We start from the raw sequence: 19,604 nt of genomic DNA, 5'->3' as shown, positions 1-19,604 counted from the left end.
TAGTTATCTGGTAGCTTTTCATCTCTTAATAGTGCATAAAATACCTTTTTCATAAAGATTTCATAGAAATAAATAAGTATGCATATGGGTTGGGTAGTTTCTGAGATCTCCTGGGTAATTTTTTTCTTTATATTGATTTTACCTGTCATTTCCTACCCATTCTTTTGAAACTGTTCCCTCTTTAAGATATCTTGAGATTGATCCTGGATTGCTTTTAAAATTGTGTTGCCTTTAGCATACTTAATTTTAAAAATTAAATTAACTAATTAACTTATTTTTAGTTTTCAACATTCACTTTGAAAGATTTTGAGTTCTAAATTCCTTCCCTTCACTCCCCTGTCCCCAAGATGGCATGCAATCTGATATAGGCTATACATGTATGATCATATTAAGCAATTTCCACGTTAGTCATGTTGTGAAAGAAGAATCAGAACAAAAGGGAAAAACCATGAGAAAGAAAAAACAAAGAATAACAACAGGAAGAGAAAATAGCATAGCATACTAATCTTTGGTCTTTCTCCCTCTATTGGTTTCTTCCTGGCTGCTTACAAACACACCCAATTCTCTCCTGTCCTTAATAACCCTCCTTAGATCCTACCATCTCTACTAACTATATTGTCCTTTATCTACCTCTTTCCCTCCTCGGGCAAGTTCATTGAATGAGCTATACACTGTCTTGTAAATCTTATTCAATCTGATTTCCTACCTCATCATTCAACTCAGACTGCTTTTCAAATTCATACTCCTCTCAGGTGCCAAAGTGATGTTCCTAAAGCATAGGTCCGACCACGTCAGACTCATCAAATTCCAGTGATTCCGTTACCTGAAAGTTCAATTATAAATATCTGTCTTTAGCATTTAAATCTATTTACAACTTGACCCCTTTCCTATCTTTCCACTTTTCTTACCCCATTACTGCCCTCCACATACTCTATAGGTTAAGCATACTGACCTATTTCCTGTTCCTCACATTCAGTACTCCATCTCCTGTCTCTGTGTCTGGGTGCTGGCCTCATTCAGAAGCCCACTGTTGTCTGAGCTACATAAGGAATGTCATTATTACATACATTCTTGTCTGCTGAGGAAGGTGGCACCAACGTCACATGCTTCATTCTTTCCTTCAATTTTTTAGGTCCAACTAATTAACAGTCCCTATAGAAATGTTTTGTTTTCATCATAAATGACAAAGGAACCACCACATTGGACTTCTAACATGTCAACACTTGAGATATTATACAAGTAAGTGGGAACAGCACTGAAGAAAATCAAGCCTCAGGTCTCTCCCCCTCCAATCTACTCTCCACACAGCTGCCAAAGTAAGATTCCTAAAGTACAGAGCTGACCATGTAACTCAATCAATCGAGCATTTATTAGATATGACCTGCTGAACACTAAAATAAGTGCTGGGGATACAAAGAAAGAGCAGAAAGAATCCTACCCTCAAGGAGCTTATATTCTAAAAATAATGAGGGAAATGTGTGTGTATACATATATACACACATATGTATGTACATATATACACACATAGATGCATATGTATGTATGTATATGCAAGATACAACAAAAGATACATGGTTATTTCAGAGAAGAAAGCACTGACAACTGTAGAGACTAGGAAAGATTGCCTGAAGAAAAGTGAACTTCTGAATGAAGCCTTAAATTCAGAAATATCAGTTTGACAGAACCTGGCTTTTGCCTTATCAGATCAGTATTGAGGGAGAGAGCTGAAGTCACTGGGTGCAGTAAGCCAATCTAGAGCAGAGGAAATGAATGGAGTAGGAGAGCCTCAGCACCCCGTGGCTTTGTGGGCATATTTTTTTTATGCCAGAGGAAAGATTGGGCCTGTATTGTTTCATGAAAGACATTCTTAGAATCACAGAATTGGAAGGGACCCTAGAAAGAGACAAAACATTTATTCTAGGAGTTGGTATGTAAGGCAATTTACTTTCAGGGGTGAATTTCATCAGTATAGATCTCAGTAGGAGACCTTGGGTTGTATTATTGTGTTCTTATCCACTGGAAAGTAAAAAGAATGAGATTCCTATATTCACTGGATCATAGATTCAGAGCTGGAAGGGATTTTAGGGGACATTTAGTTTAATTCCCTTCTTTTTTCAGATGAGGAAACTGAAGCCCAGAGATGATAAACACAAGATCACATAGCTAGTAAGTGACACAAATGGGATTTGAACCCATTTTCTCTGATTCAAAATCCAATACTTTTCCCCCCTCTCCTTTACCACATTGTTTTCTGAGGGACAAGACATCTAATCATTTCTTTCAAGATAACATTTTAACTGTCTCCTGCACCATGCTGTGTACACTTCTGTGCTATATATCTTCTCATGTTGTGTACATATTCTGGTATTAAAGTGTCCATCATCTGCCTCAAGGCCCATAGGTACTGATAGGACCTTCTTAAGAAGAGGTTGCAGTCTGGCTTAATAAGGCTAATGGAGCAGCTGGACAAAAAAGTACGTTGTAGAGAAATTCAGTTAAATTGAACAATAATAAGCTTCTGCTGCATGAAAGTCCCAGGGCTCAGTGCTTGGGATACAAAAATTAATAGGAGCCAAGACCTGTATTCAAGGAAGTAAGAAGTGATGTCTAAGTAGGATCTTGAAGGAAGGGAGAGACATCAGCTGAGGGAGATGGGGTAGTGGTGGTGATAGGGAGTCCATTTCAGTCGTGGGGAACAGACATTACAGGCATAGGCAGGTAGACAGGTGAGGGCAGAACATGAATAGGGATAGAGAATAGTATAGTTTTCTTGGAATGCCAGTCAGCCAACAAACATTTATGAACCCCTTTGATGGTGGGCCCTGAGGCAGTGTGCTAAAGGATGGGATGGCAAAGAAAGGTAAACAAGTCTCTTCTTTCAAGGACTATATTTTCTAATAAGAGAGATAGTGTCTAAATAACTAGGTACATAGAGAGGTTATTCAGAGTAGGTGAGGGTAAGCTGAAAGGGGAAGGTATTAGCATCTAGAGGCCCTGGGAAAGGTTCCCTTCAGAAGGTTGGCTTTGAGCTGCACCTTGAATGAAACCAGGGAGGTCAGAAGGCTGAGGTGTGGAGGCAGACTATTCTAGGCATGTGGGTGATAGCCAGTACTATACTACAGAGAAAGGAAATGGAGTGTTATGTGTGAAGTAGACCAGTGTAGTTGGGTGGTAAAGTGTAAAAAGACTGGGAAGGTAGAAAGGGACCACATCATTAAGAACTTTAAATGCTAAACAGAGAATAAGGAGACACTGGCACCACTGAACAGGAGAGTGATGGGGTTAGACCTATGCTTCAGAAAAATCACTTTGGCAGATGAGTGTAGAATGGATTTGAGCAGAGAGAAATGAAGCAGAATGGCTAGTTAGAAGGCTATTGCAGTAGGTGACAGGAGCCAGAACTAGGGTTGTGTATGAGTGGAGAGACGGGGATGTATATGAGATGTTGTGAAGGTAGAAAGCAAGACTTGGTGATAGATTGATTTCATGGGCTTAGTGAGGTTGAGGAGTTGAGAATGACACCAAGGATATAAACCTAGACAATGGGAGAGTAGTAGTGCCCTTGATAGTAATAGTAAAGTTCAGAGGAAAAGGGAGAGGATTTTGGGGAAAATATAATTTCTGTTTTGGACATGTTGAATTTGAGATACCCACAGGGCCTTCGGTTCGAGGCATTTGCATGTGTGTGACTAAGGTTCAGTGGAGAGAATCATCTGCAAAAATAAGAGCTTATGGGAGTCAATGAGATCATAAAGTAAGATAGTTTAAAGTGAAAAGAGAAAGGAGCTCAGAACAGATCTTTAAGGGATACTCATGGTTAATGGACATGACCTGAATGAAGATCCAGCAAAGGGGACTGAGGAGTAGTGGAACAGATAATGGGAGACAGCATCTAGAGAGAGGATAGTATCCAGAAAGAGACAGTGATCTACAATGTCAAATGCTACTGAGAGATCAAGGAGTATTAGTATTGAGAAAAGGCCACTGGATTTTGGAATTAAGAGGTCAATGGTCATTTGGGAATAGTTTCAGTTGGATGATGATGGTGGAAATCGGACTGCAGAGAGGATTTAGAAGAGAATGAGAGAAAAGGAAGAAGAGGCATGATATAGTATGACAACCTATAGGATAATAAAACATTTATTAAATACTTATTATTACCTAACACTGTGCTAAGAAAGTGCTAAAGATACAGTAGGGATAGTAGGATCAAAGGATAATTTTAACGATGGGGAGATAGGGACATATTTGTAGGCAGTAGAGAAGGAGTCAGGAATTAGAGACTGACAATAAGAGATGATAATGGGATCAATTTGCTAGAGATATTGGGAGAGGATGAGAACAAGAGTATATTTAGAGGAGTTTGCCTTGGCAAGAAGGGTCACCTCTTTATCTGAGACCAGACTGAAAGAAAACACTGTGAAGATGAAGAGAAGTACAGAAGAGGGAACTCTATGAAAGGTCTCAATTTTTTCACTGAAGTATACATAAAGACCCTCCTTTGAGGGGGTTAGAAAAGGAGTTAGGCTTAAGGAACAGGTGCTGTGGAGAGTGGGTTAATGAATCAATTTGAAAGAATTAAGAATGTTTATCTATCTGCAATGAGATCCCAGTTGAAATTAGATAACAAATTTGTTGTGCATTCAATTAGCACAGTTTCTTAATTTCCACCAGCTTTTTTCAACAGCAAGTGTATAGGAGGGAAGGAGGCAGTTCGTGGGAGTAATTCAGGGTTGGGGGTTGTCAACATGTTATTGCCAGGACAAGGGAATGAGAGAATGAAAATGGTGGAGGAGAGTGTAGAATTGAGTATGTAAAGGGCAGTAATATTAGGTATGACTGGAAAGAAAGGTTAGACCTAGATGTGAAAAGTTTCCAATGGCAGACAAAATACAAGGGAGGGGACCCAGGCAAAGATACTTTGCTTAGGTTAAGTTATAAGGGAAAGAAAGGCGTACCTTTAGGAAGTCTCAGTGATTCTGTCTGCCTATGAGGAGAATAACGTAGGAGAAGCTATTATTGAGGAGAAGTGAAGAAAGGGTTTCCAGTGTGAGCAGACACAGAAATTCTGGCATTTAGAAGGGGAACCAATGACTTATCAAGATGTCATACCTTTAATATTTAAAGAACAGAATAGAAATTTTCCCAGGTAAAGGATACCAGATGGAGGCAGGTGGAAGATACAGGCTCCTGTTTGTCCCAGTTGTACAGCAACATAGAAAGCCAATGAGAGGCAATGAGGAGGCAGGCAGTGTTTGCTTCTCCTTGGACACTTTGATGGATGTATGATTTCCTCAGGGTGTACACTCTCTCCTAGTGATGATGGAGTCCCATCCATTCATCCCCTGATCCCTGCACTGGAGGCAATCTGCACAGTTTGTTAGAGAGGCTTTCCTGTAGATCTCTTTCAAAGATCTCTCTCTTCCCCAGCTAAACCTTTGGGTTGAAAGCAAGCACAGCAGAGGTGCGGGGTCATAGGATCCTAGTTCCAGAGCTGGCAAGATCTTTCAAGGTCAATTTAGTCCATGGATTCTTAACCTTTTATTGAGTCATGGACCACTTTGACTGGCAAAGCCTATGGGCCACTTCTAAGAAGTGTTTTTAAATGCACAAAACAAAAGGCACAGGATTACAAAGGAAACCAATTAAATGGAAAAGACAATTATTAAACCATTTTAAAAGGCTAGGTTATGGGTCCCAGGTAAAGAGCCCTTGACCTTTGATTTAGTGCAAGTCCCTCAGAAATAAGACTGGGAAATTTTGACTTGTAATTCACTTAAAGCTGCACTGGAAGTAAATAGGACCAGGAGTTGAATCCAAGCTCCTTGACTTCAAAGCCAACCTGATTTCTACTCTATCAATTTACCTTTTGAGATGAGGAGACCCTGATTTTTGAAATGAGTTTATAGGACTAGATAAGGAGCCCTTTTTGAGGCAAGTATCTGTGGAGACAGAGAGGGACCACTTTAGCTGACCATAGTAGAAAAAGTGTGAATTTGGAACTGGAAGACCTGAATTCTGTCAACCTGACCCTGAATAGACCTCTAACCTGTGGATGGATGGAGCTGAGCATAAGTTGGATTTAAAAGTGAGGGAAACAGTTTGCAACGGGGGCAACTGATGCAGTGTGGAGAGATCTCAGTACTCCTACCAATCAATGGCTATACAGCAAGCTGTGGCCCTAATGATGGCTAACAGCAACAAGACAAATTTGATTCTTAGCAGGGCTTCATTGGTACTTATCCAAACTTGTCTGGTACTTGTCTGAGCTCAGAGAACATCTGGTGCTGGTCAAAGTCACACAGTAATTATGTGATTTTTACCAGAGAGTGGGATCATCCAGAGGATGAGTGCAAAGGATTGTTATTATGCTAAACTCAGGGCATTCTCCATAGGAGTTACCTCCTCAGATGTTGGCTGTGAGGACTGGTCTGGAAGCAAGACAAGATGGTCTGGGAGGTGTTTCCATTTCCAGGACTCATCTGCTTATCTGCCTGCTGGGGGTCTGCTGATGAGGAAGGTGGACCCTTTCTCTACAATGATTTCTTACCTTAATGATGGCTTAGGACTAGAAGCAGACCTGGTAGTTTGGGTGTGGGGAGGAGACGCACTTATTCCCAAGGCTTTGGGTTCAGGGTCCTGGACTGTTCTCCATGAGGATCTTAGGAGAAATGGTGGTCAAGGTTGCTGGTGGACTTGCTTGGAACATGATTAGGCATGAGTGGGCCCTGCTTTTAAGAATATTTATCACCACATATTGAAGTTGCTAGGATCATTGATTTTTCAGTAGGAAGGAATCAAAGATATCTATCTAGGCTTTGTTTTTACAGAGGATGAGGCTTTCAAGGCAAGCAGGGGTCTTCCCAATCAATAGAGAAAGCACATTTCAAAAAAAATGAGGACAGCTTAGTTATTTTTAAATTATTTCTCTCTTTAAGAGTTTACTTGGAATTAAAATGTCCAAGTTACCTCAACTTGAGGATGTAATATGTTATATAGCTAATTTTTGTAAGGAACTTTTTCTATCTACCTGCCACATTACGTACTAGAGATAGAAAGGTACCTAGGACATTGGGTCTAAAAGTCTTCATATGCTAGGGCATTTGGCGGGGTGTGGATAGGAGATATAAGTTCACATGTAACTAGGATTCCAGGAAGGAAAGAGTGAATTCACCCAAAGTAGAGGCTGTGGGCAAAGTGCCCTGAGATCAATTCTTGTCTTTTTTCTTAACCTATCTACCTACCAAAAAGCCCCCAAAACCTCCAGATTGCTTTACAATCTTTTTACACTATAGCTTTGGGGTGGATGGACCATGAGAAGGAGAAGCTCACACTCACACATACACACATTCATTGGTATGTACACCATACATATATGCACCCTGAACATAGAACCCTGGATCTCTGTGTATGAAATCTTTGGGTACTCCTTAGTCCACGAATAGCGCAAGCATGCCCTGGCTTCCTTGGCTGTTCTCACAGGATACTCCCGCCTCAGACTCTGGGCCTTTTTACCGGCTTCTCCTATGTCTGGACATCTGTCCCTCCTCACTCATCCCAGACTCCTGCCTGCCTTCAAGTCTCAGCTTGTACAGGAAGCCTTTCCCCAAGATACGACTGTGTCTCAGTGCCTTCCCCTTGTTGATCATTTTCCATTTATGCTGCATATATGGTTAGCTTGTACATAGTTGTTCGCATGTTGTCTCTTCCATTAGATCCGGAGCTCCTTAGGGGCAGAGCCCGACTTTTGCCTTTCTGTGTAGTCCCAGCACCTAGCCTGACACACAGTAAGCGCTTACTCAATGCTGACTGACCCCGCACACGCGTAAAGCCTGCATGTAGCTCAGGACGCAAGCATCCCTGTATCTACGTGCACGCATGAATGCACACAAGCACACGCGTGGGCCTTCATATCGATTGTGTAAGTTTTCCGCTGGAGGAGCAGACACTGGAGAACACGAGCCGCGTTGCTCGGCGTCGCAAAGAAAGACCCTTCCCGCGGGCGCTCTCGGCTCCCGGGGATGATCGGTCGGGTTTGGCTGGCCCGGGTTAGAGACTCCTCAGCTAGTCCCCGGCGGCGAGGAGCCTGAGCTGAGCGGAGCGGAGCCTGGCTAGGCGAGGAGGGGCGGGGCGGGGCGGGGCGACCGAGGCCCTGTGAGGGCAACAGCGATGGGGAGGAGATTCTCGCGCTGCCTGTGCGGGCGGCGCCGTGGCTTAGTTGGTTAAAGCGCCTGTCTAGTAAACAGGAGATCCTGGGTTCGAATCCCAGCGGTGCCTACCGACGCGTATCTTTTTTTTGTCCCTCTCTTTGCATAAAAGGAAAAAAAATCTTCCTTTTATGCTGCCTGGAAAGGGGGAGCCGGGGAGAAGCTGGCAGGTGGGGTCAGGGTTGAGATTGCATTTTGAGGGGCCAGGGCCAGCTTTCGGACGGCTCCTTTTAATTGGCCAGCTGCATCCCGAGCCCGAGGGGGCCCCGAACCCTGAGCCCACTGGGACCCTCGCGCCCTGAGTCCAGAGCCCCGAGCCAAGGTTAGGGCAGCGCCGCGGGGGTGAGGGGTGGGGGGTTACGGCGCCCCCTGGGGCGGGGCCAGGAAGGTGGGGACGGAGGGGACGGGTCACAAAGTGCAGTTTCCAGGGCTGGGGGCGGGGTACGGGGAGGGGGGGGGGCACTGTTTAGGGGCCCTCAAACTATTTGGGGCACCTAGGGAACAGCCTGGAGGGGGAGGTGGGGGGACAGAGGATATTTGGGGGTGGAAGGGATGAAATGTGGGAGATGGATCAGGCGTCCTGGGGGATTTGAGGGTGAGAACTGAAATGGTGGGGAATTGAGGGCCCTCCTCAGAAGGTCATCTGGGGGCTCTGAGAAAGAAATTTGGGGACAAAGGGTCAGAGAGTGTTTGAGGATGGGAAGGACTGAAATGCAAAAGAATTGGAAGGCTTAGAGCTCAGGAGATTTTGGGGGGTCTCCGAGGGAGGAATTTGAGCATAAGGGGTCAGAGTTTAGAAGGGAGGGAATGAAGACAATTTGGGACTTAGGGGTGCCAGGGTATTTGGGGCTCTAAATAAGGCAAGGAAATGGAAACATTTGGGAGCCAAGGGATGATAAATCATTTAGGAGGTAGAAGGAAATGGTTAGGGTAAGAGACTGGGGCTAGTAAGGGAAGAAGCTGGGAGCAGTTTGGGGGCCACAAAGAGGGGTGAAGGAGAGTGGATAGGATCTGGATGACAGACTGAAAGCTGAAAAGGGGCCTTAGAAGTCATCGATTTTACCTTTGATGAGGTCCAGAAAAGTTTTTTTTGACTTACACAAAGTCGAATTGGTGGCGGAGATGAAATTTGAATTCAGATTCTCTAGCTCCAAGTTTAGCACTCTCTGCACTACACAACCACTTAGTAATTTGTGGAATTGGGGAAGAAATGAAAGGATGGTGCTATTAAAGTGGGAAATATGTATTAAGGATAGACCCTCCAATATGCTCCTTTCTCCCTTAAAATGTTATTATGTGGGAATGGGGTGGGGCCCCAGGTGTAACTCTGCTACCTTTGAGAAGTTCATCAGTGAAGGAAGAAGAAGCCTATTTTCCTTGATAAAAGTGTATTTTCATGTGGACAGGACTTTAATAGGAGAACTACTCATTTCCCCCCATTGCTACTCCATGCAAGGGATCCATGTGCTCCTGGGTCTGACCAAATTCAGGGTAGGCATTTGAAAGGTATGGTTGTGTCCAGTTGTGCTTCAGCTGCCAAATGGGTGGGGGGTGGGGGAGGAGTGGTATTCAGACCACCCAGCTCAAAAGATTGAACTGCAGTTGGCCCTGTCCAAATACTCTCTCATAAGGCATATAGAATATTTGTGCTTGATCTGTGGTAGAGACTTCTGAGCTTGTCTTGGTCTGATCAGCCATAGTCAGACACATTGTACCTTGACCCCAACATACTCTCTCACTTTGTCACTTTACCCAGAAGTCATAAATTGAAGTGTGGTTGGTAATGACCTCAATTAGTAACAGTGCAGGTGGTAGGTGCTGAGTTCACACTTGAGATCTTCGGGCCTCAGGCTGCTAGTGGCTTCTCACCTACACATCTCTTGAAAGCACCCACAATAAAACTGGTCTTGGAGAGAGCATTGAAATCCCCATAGACAGCTTTAAGACTGGAGTTTTTCACTTTTCTTTTGAAATAATGCTTTTTTCCCCCAGTAAATATTCCCCAAAATCAATGTCTTAGGGAAAAGGGTAGAAACTCAGCAAGTATAGTTTGTCTCCCTACCCCCATCTTAATTTCTTGCTGTCTACAGATCTATTTCCTAACTAAAAATATCATGGCTAACAATTGAGCAGCACTGGAGCCTTGGGCAGTTGACTAAGTGAAGGTTTTTGTTACATGAACAGCTATTGTAAACTGCTTTGTGTTCCTAGCCCTTCCCTATTTTGATGCCATTCAGAGGCTTAATACATAATATCATTTGGCTATTAACTACCAATTGAGGGTTTATTTTGGTGTTTTCATTTAATTTTAGAGGAAATTGCTTCAGCTATTTGGGGCCTTTAGTTTTCCAGTGAGTACAAGATTGATCAGGTTGTTAAAGTGGTTTATTAGTTAAGAAATGATATATGATTTTTCTTAATTTAGAAGACTTTAAGCAGGTTATGTTGGGGAAGAATTGTGCACAAAAGTCATAGGACCACAGTCTTATAATTGGAAGAGACCTGAAAGGTCATCTGGTTCAAAGCTCTCATTTTACCAGTGGGGAATTAGGGCCAGAGGGATTAAGGCCCTTGCCTAAGGTCGAAGTGGTCAAATCAGAATTTGAACCCAGTCTTTAGACACCAAATTGAGCATCAAAAGAATATATGAGAGTGCACGTGGAAATCACTCTCTTGTTTCCTGTTGGTACTTATTGTGTGTTTAGGCATCAGAAAATATTGTACCAACATTTTTTTTGGAGAAACCTGGAATTTCAGATGTGTAGCTCAAAGTTGTAACCAGTTTGTTAGCTTAAAATTTACCCATTGATGCACAGAGAGCCTTTTCTTATACTGCCTGGGATTTCTTTGTCAATTTCAAAGACAATTACATCATCGTAGCCCTAGATCTAGAAGAGACCATAGAACATCCACTCTACACCTCACGTTTTGCAGATGAGGAAATTAAAGACCAAGACAATTATCATATCCAGGGAAAGTAAGTTGTTACAGGCAAGATTTGAACCATACACCTTTGTCTCCAGAGTCGAGTCTTTCAACTGTACTACTGTTTTCCTACTTTTTGCTATTAATTTGATTATTAATGTATTGTTTATAATTAATGTACTTATTAATTAGTATTTTAATTAACTTATTAATAGGGACCTCTTGGGGATATGGTCCTGTACTTTTGATAAGACAGCACAGCGGCTACTAACTGGTCCTTTGGCCCCCATGACTGCGGGTTGTGTTGGAGACAATTTGTAACTGAGTCAGGAAGATTGTACACCTGTGGTCTAAAAAAAGACCCCCTCCTCCCATTCTTTAAGAGTCCCATGAACACCTTTTTGGTATAGGCATTTTTGTACAGAAGCTTTTTCTTGGCAACTCCTATTTTGTCTGCTTCCCCTATCGCTTAAACCTCCTACTATGTGCCAGACACCGTGTCAGGTACTGGGGATAAAAACGAAACAGTTGCTACCCTCAAGGAACTTACTCTGTGCTCAAGTGAGACAATGTATACATATGCAACTAAATACAAAATAAATTGGAAGTAATTTGGTGGGAGGAGGTCATCAGCTCTTTTAGAGAACTGGAAAAGTTTCCCTTAGAAGGGGATGCTTGAATTGAGTTTTGAAGGAAATCAGGGTCAAAAGAATGAAAGTGAGGAGTGAGTACAAGAGGGGAAGAGGAAAATGTGGTGCACTCAAAGAAAGACACAGAGCCAAGAGATGGAGACCTCTCTTTCTCTTGATGGCCTCCAGCCCCCAGATATGCAATGATAAGGAGTTCTCCTGCCGCCAAGGTGAGCGTATGACCTCTGTTTCTTGTGGGAATGCCATGTGGTGGTCTAGTGTGGCTCTGGCTACACCAAGAAATCCAGTCTGATCTGTATCTTGAAAGAGCCTAGTGCAGTTTTCACAGTGTACCCATCACTTTCAGTTCTGGGAACTTCCTCTAAACCCTTTAAATTCATTTTCAGGAGTGTTCCGATCAGAGTGAAGCCGGGGAAGTTTGAAGAAAAGATCTTCTAACTTAGCACAGGGGCTAATTAAGATGTGATTTTTTCTCTTGTTGCAAGTATTTGTTTTACCTTAGTCAGTCAATAAACATTAAATACCTACTATGTACCAGGCATTTACTATGTGGGGCAGCTATGTGGTCAAGAAGACTCATCTTCTTGAGTTCAAATCTAGCATCAGACACTCACTAGCTTTGTGAACCCCATTCTCCTCTGTTTCCTTATCAGTAAAATGAACTGGAGAAGGAAATGGGAAACCATTCCAGTAGCTTTGCCAAGAAAACCCCCAATGGGAGCCCGAAGAGTTGGACATGACTGAAAAATGGCCAAGTAACAAATCTATCAGGTACTGTGCTAAGGCTCTGGGAATACAACTCTGAGCAAGGAAGTCAGTCCCTGCCCTCAAGGAGCTTATAATTTAATGGGGGGGAGGATGAGGGGAAGAACACAACACACAAAAGAAAGCTAAAATGGGAGGAGAGTGAGGAGGTACGGAGACAAGATGGAATAGTCCAAAGGAATGTGGCCTGGTGAGGAATAAAGATAGGACTGGCTTGGGCTTTTTCCTTAATTGGAGGTTTTGAGAAGAGCTCCAGTCAGAGGGCCAGCGGGTACTGATGAAGTGTGAGTACTAAGGCTCATGTGATCTTGCAGGATGATAAAGTTCCTAATAATGAGGTTCCTTGGGAGCATTGTGCAACTAGGTGGGAAAGGAAACATACCAAAAGTGAAAGTACTGGTCAATTTTAGTCAATTCATCTACTCAGTTGTCTTCTTTGAGCCTGAGCAGGTAGGTACTTCACCAGGTCCTCTCCTGAGCTCCACCCGTTTTGTTAAGTGAAGGTTGGCACTGAACTTTCATTCTCCTGTCAGGAGAGATCCTTCCTTCTTGGATGGGAAAAGCATTCGTGGTCTTTCCCCTAGAATATCCTTCTCCAAGGCTTCAGCTGGGCCTATGACCAGTGCCTCAGCAGATTATGTGCACTCTTTTGAGGAAGGGTATTGAACAGAGAGAGAAGCAAGATGTCTGCTTCTCTGAAGGTTTCCAACAGCATAATGTCCCAGCTGTGCACACTTACATTTCTGTGTATTCTCCCTTTGGTGGAGACAAGAAGTGATATGCTTTAGCCAAACTTTCACTCCAGCTCTGTGCTTTAGCACAGTGTATCGTTTATTTTTTTTAAAAAGATTATAAACAGTAATAATCCCAACAAATGAAAACAAAATAGACTAAAATGCAAAATGGAATGTGCTATTTATATGTTGGTAAAAGAAAACAATTTGATCTTTAATATGATGTTAATTATAACTTATTTACTCTGTGAACCCTTCTGATCTCTTTTCTATGTATTTGCTAAGTTTTATTTAAGCACAGCCCTTTGTGTTTTTATTAGAACTCTAAAAGCTTATTGATGAAGAGTTTCCACTCCTTTATCCCTTCTGATCTCTACAGGAATGGCACAGGAAACTGGTCAGGCTGGTTCAGAGTGGGTCAACAAGGACCTATTGGCAGATGAATAGTATGAAAGGGGTGGGCTCTTTTGAGGTTGTGGGTTAGAGTACAAACAGTGACCAGCGTGGGCCAGGCTTGGCTGGATTCAGCAAACTTCAGTATTTCCTGGGTGAATATTATCAGAAAGCAGAAGTCATAGCACCATTTTTGCCCATCCACTGAACTTGGTTCATCTGTTGTGTTAGCTAGGAAACAAACCATGATTTATAATCTGCTTATTTCAAAGATAGTGCTTCTCAAAAACAACAGCTCATTGATGAAATGGGCCAGTTGCTTGGATTCCTTTGCACGTGTACTTGCTCAAGTAACACCAAATTAAGCAATAATAGAACTGACTTCCCCCATCCCCTGACTTGGATATGAAAATGAATACCATGGAAGAAAAAAGTTATTCAAACAAGTATCATAAAATAACAAATTAGTGTTTTCCTTTCCTTTTTTTTTTGAATTAGGTAAAATTGACCAACCAGTTCAGAGGTTGTTATTGTAATCTCCCCTCCCCCTTCCTTTTCCCTAATACCACACAGCTATCCTTTGTACTGAAGGTGTGATATAGTAAATGGAAATTACCTTGTGGGAGAGAAGGGGGAAGTGTCTGTTTTGTGACCCATAACCTTTTGTGCCCTGCCTAGTGTTAAGAGGATAGTATGACTACTGTGGGCAGAGCCTAATAACTGCTTGTGTCTGCCTCTTGGACTATATAAAATCATCATTCTTGTATGCAAGCTAATTCATGGACTCAAATTATTCTGTTGGAAGCTGCCGTCTCCTTTTGAGGTTATTAGGGAGCATTCAGTACAGTGAAAATGGTATTTTTCTAGACAGTCCTTTAGAGGTCCTGAGGGAATTGATATTACTACTGGACTTCATTTGCTTAACTAAAAAATGGGCCTCCTTAAGTTCAATTCATAAATTAAAATTTGGAATGAGCTAAAAACCATTGCAGATGCATGGAAAATGCTTGTTGTGACAGGCTTTGTGAAAAGGTAGCATTTGATTTTTGTTTTTAACAAAAAAAAGGATTCAGTTCTACTCCATATTTATTTTGAGGTATAGTTTTTCCCTAATATTACTATCTGTTACTACAGAGATAATGAAACAGTTTCTTTGACAAAGTTTATAATTGGTTCCAAATAATTATACAGATCACACTGTGGAATAAATCACAGATGGATGTTTTCCAAGGAAATCTGACATATGCAAATTATTAAAGCTTGATCCACTGGAAAGAGAGCTGGATTTTGGAATTGGAGGATGTAGGTTAGAATCCCATTACTCCCTGCATGACTGTAGGCAAGTCATTTAACCTCTCGGGAATTTAGCTCCCTCATCTGTAAAATTAAGGCATTGGAATACATGACCTTCTAAGCTCCTTTTCAATTTTAAATCTTTGATCCTATGAAACATTTTGTTATAAGAACTTTTTTTCCCATTTAGAGTTTCTTTTGTATTGGCTCCTTTTCAGTTGTTTCTTTCCTCCTTTACCTGTTTCTCTGGAGTAGAATACACAGAAAAGGACGAAATGATCTCTGTAATAATGTTCTAATCACTTTTTTCAGTCCTCAACCTTCTTGACCTCTGCAGCTTCTTGACACTGCTTGATGCTCAAAGTATGACAACTGCCCTCTCCTTCTTCTCCTCCTTTCTTTCTGATCTTCTCAATCTCTTTTGCTGAATTTTCATTCAGCAAACTAACTATGGGTGTCCCCTATGGCTCTGTCCTGGACTCTCTTCTTTCTATGTACTATTTCACTTGGTGAATAGAATGGAGAAGTTTTGAATGCTGTGGATAAGTTCACTTACCTTGGTAGTGTACTTTCCTGAGATGTACGCATTGATAATAAGGTTGATGCAGGCATTGTCAGAACTAGCTCAGTGTTTGGGAGACTCCGAAGGAAATTATGGGAAAGAAGAGGTATTAATTAGATTGACTACCAAATTGAAGATCTACAGAGCTGTTGTGCTGACCTCATTGTTGTATGCCTGTAAAACTTGGATAGCATACCAGTGCCATGCCAAGAAACTGAATGGCTTCCATTTGAATTGTCTTAGGAAGATTCTGAAGATCACCTGGCAGGATAAACTAAACTGCCAAGCATTCAAACTCTGCTTCAGACAGTGCAACTCTGATGGGCTGATCATGTTGTTTGAATGTAAAATATACACTTGCCAAAAAGACTATTTTATAAAGAACTCAGACGAGGCAAGCATTCACATGGTGGTCAGAAGAAGTGATATAATGACACTCACAAAGTCTTTCTTAAGAACTTTGGAATTGATTGTGTGACATGGGAGACACTGGATGGCCCAGCATGGTGTGCCCACATCAGAGAAGATGCTATGCAGAATTGAGCAAAACAAAATTGAGACAGCACAAAGGAAATGCAGGATGTGCAGATTTAGAGTATCTACCCCAAATGTTCTCATGGACTATTTGTACCCAACCTGTGGTAGAATGTTTCAAACTCATATTGGTCTGATCAGGCCCAGTCAGACACATTGAAACTTGACTCTAGCATAGGGATGTCATTTTGATCCTCTTCAAGAATGAAAGACAACAACCAATCAACCATTTCACTTGGTGATCTCATTAGCTCCCATGGACTCAATTATCATTTCTATGCAGATGATTCTCAGTTTTAATTATTCAGCCCTAACTTCTCTCTTGATCTTCAGTCTCGAATCTGTGACATCCTAATAGACATCTCCAATTGCATGGTTTGTAGATATTTTTAACTCTGCATGTTCAAACCTAAACTCGTCATCCTTCCTTTTAGCTTCTCCCCTCTTCCTAACTTCCTTATTACTGCTGAGGGTTTCGCCATCCTCCCAGTCACTCAGTCTCACCATCTAGTTGTCATTCTTACCAGCTTCTCTCGGTGTCCTCTGACATAATCTCCATCTTGGTGGTGCTCCTCTTTACCTCACACCTGAACCATTGTGGTAGCTTTCTCTTTTGCCTCCCGGCTTCAAGTCTCTTCTTCGCTTCAGCTCACCCTTCATTCAGCTGCCAAAGTGATCTTCTTAAAGTTCAGATCAGACATCATCACTCGCCTCTTCAATAAACTCAATTAGATCCCTGTTATATCTAGGATCAAATAGAACTTCCTTTATTTCATTTTTAAATCCTTTCATAATCCATCCCCCCTCCTACCTTTCCACTCTTGTTATACCTTATTCCCCTCCATGTATTCTGCAATCCAGTGAAACTCTGTGTTCCTCATTGTTCCTCTCATAAGACATGACATTTTCCACCTCTGTATCTTTTCACTGATTTCCCCTTAGGCCTGGAATGCGCTCTTCTTGATCCTGTCTTCTGCAAGAAGTTCATCCCAGTGCAATTTAATGTTAGTGCCTTCCCTCTGAAATCACTTCCAATTAACTGGGAATATATCTTATTTGCACATAGGTGGTTGAATGTTGTCTCCCTCATTAGACTGTGAACTTTTTGAGGGAAGAGACTGTGTTTTACCTCTCTTTATTTACCCTGTGCTTAGTATGGTGACTGGCATACAGTAAGCCCTTAATAAAAGCTTGTTGACCAGATTTGACTTTTGGTTTGAACAGGCTTTGGCTAATTAGAAAAGCAGCAATGAACAGTTCAGCTAAATTTGATGGAGGAAAGGAGACAGGGCAAATCAGATTATGACCTTTTCCAACAAATTATGTTTTATGAGTAAATTAGGGAATTCTCATTCCCCCAACGGTCAAAGGTCAGATAAGAAAAGTAAGTCACTGGTGCTGTTTGGGTTCCTCAGTAGAGGAATGATGTAGTTCATAGCACTGTTGAGTCCCCAAGTCTGGCATAAAACAGCCAATGGCAGAGAGCCTTCATTTTTATTCCCATTGAAAAATGCTTTTGCTGTTTGGGAGTTCTTGGATCATTTGATTTCACTAAAGAACCCAGTGCTATGGCTTTGGATACAAAGTCTTCAGATGAGGCTTGCACATGAAAAGATTCTATTTCACTTTCCCACAGGCTGGCTCACTGACTGAAAGAATGACTCATCTGCTCCTGCCTGGCCTTCCTTTGCCTTCAACTGCATCCATCCTTGAGTGCTTAAGAGGTCACTGACAAAGGTTAGATGTAAAGACTGTCAATAGCAAGTTTCAGCAGGAAGAGCTCCCGAAATGTGTTTCCCTACCCACAGGCTTTCTGGCAAAGTAAAAGTGTTACATCCTCCATTTGGAAACTCATCACAGCCAGAGGCAGTGCGGGGGCAGTCCCAGGGACCCTCACTTGAACTTTCCATCACTCAGACCTCTGAGGCTTTTGACAGGAAAGAGTAAAAGGATTTTGTGGATGTGTAGGCTAGACTGTGATAAATAAATCCCTGTCCGAATGTCCTCGATCTTTGGAATATAGACAAAATGAGATTAGCCATTCCTATGATTCACTCCTTCGAAGACCTGATGAAAAATAGAACTTTAAAAAGCCTGTTTATTACTCATGAGTTTGTTTTTTCTTATGTCAAAAGTCATTTATGTCCAGGACCCCATTCAGCTCTAGATCTGTCATCTTAGGGCAATAGAAGATGAAGTATGATGTAGGAATCAGGTGTTGGATTTATAATCAGACAGATATGAATTCAAATCCTGCCTCAGACAGTAGCTTGTATAACCTTGGACAAGTCACTGAAATTCTGTGGTTCTTAGTTCCCTCATCTGCAAAATGAGAGGGATGGGCGAGATGATCTCTAGTAATGAAGAAGTTCCCTTCCAGCTTTGAATTTCCAATCCTTTAGCTGTGCAGGTTGCTTCTTTGGCAGAAAATAATGAATAAAGAACAACAGTAATGAGTATTGATTCTGGCTAGCATCCTCATAGCTTGGGGGTTTGCCAGAATCACAGCCACACTTCCAAGAATCTGCATGAAACATTAAAAGTCACCCGAGGGGGGCAGAAATAATCAGACCTGTAAGTCTTCAGAAGATGAAAAAAATGTGTTAAGGATTTCTTATTATTTTTAGGTGGGGGTGGGGGGTGTGTGTTAAATCCAGCTGCCTTTTCAGGTTGAGTGAGAAGAGGTAAACCAGTATCATTTCCAAAGTGGCTGTTCCTCTGAGCCTTTTCAAGGATGCTATACTCAGGTAATTTAAGTTCTAGGTTTCCTTTATAAAAAAATCAAACATTTGTTTATTTCTACATGCATTGATAATCTGTTCATCCCACTGCAGCACCCTCTCCCCACCTCATCGAATGACAACAATAAAAACCTCAGCATAAATCTGCGTAGTCTGGCAAACAAATTACTACATTGGCTAAACCCAAATATGTATGTATCTCTGCTTTTTAAGGCCATCACCTCTTTTGTAGGAGTTGAGTTATTTAGAGTTGTTCATCCTTACCTATTGTTGTCATATAAATTATCCACCTGATACTGTTGACTTCACTCTGAATCAGTTCATACAAATCTTCCCAGGTGTTTCTGAGACTATCCACTTTATCATTTCTTATAGTACAATAGTATTCTATCACATTTATATACCATTGTTTGCTTAGCCTTTACCCAATTTTTGGTCATCCTTTCAGTTTCCTGTTCTTTGTAACTTCAGAAAGAACTATAAATATTTTTGTACATGCTTAGTTAGGGTTTCTTTTGTTTAGGATTAGTCTCTTCTTTAATCTTGTTTTTAGTCATTTTTTTCAATTGTGTGTGTCTGACCCTTTGTGACTCCAATTAGAGTTTTCTCAGGAAAGATACTGGAGTGGTTTGTCATGTATTTCTCCAGTTCATTTTATAGATGAAGAAACTGAGGCAAACAGGGTTAAGTATCTGAGGCCAGATTTGAACTCATGAAGATGAGGTCTTCCTAACCACAGGCCCTGCACTCTATCTGCTGTACCACCTAGCTGCTCTCCCCTTAATCTACCTTCCCTTCAG

General features: G+C 41.7%; 1 long non-coding RNA gene and 1 other non-coding gene across 2 annotated transcripts; both read left to right on the top strand.

Annotated features, from left to right (window-relative positions):
• The first annotated feature begins 8,203 nt into the window (after nt 1–8,203).
• Nucleotides 8,204–8,277, top strand: TRNAT-AGU (transfer RNA threonine (anticodon AGU)). Its single transcript has one exon. It is a non-coding gene; the product is annotated as a tRNA-Thr (tRNA).
• Nucleotides 8,278–8,329: 52 nt separating this feature from the next.
• LOC140519223 (uncharacterized) lies at nt 8,330–19,282 on the top strand. The gene is made up of 3 exons (XR_011972132.1): nt 8,330–8,529; nt 12,436–12,553; nt 17,700–19,282. It is a non-coding gene; the product is annotated as an uncharacterized lncRNA (long non-coding RNA).
• Nucleotides 19,283–19,604: the final 322 nt, after the last annotated feature.

The sequence above is a fragment of the Notamacropus eugenii genome, chromosome 1 (assembly GCF_028372415.1).
Source record: "Notamacropus eugenii isolate mMacEug1 chromosome 1, mMacEug1.pri_v2, whole genome shotgun sequence".
Taxonomy (NCBI): domain Eukaryota; kingdom Metazoa; phylum Chordata; class Mammalia; order Diprotodontia; family Macropodidae; genus Notamacropus; species Notamacropus eugenii.
This window is presented reverse-complemented; position numbering and strand designations above follow the sequence as displayed.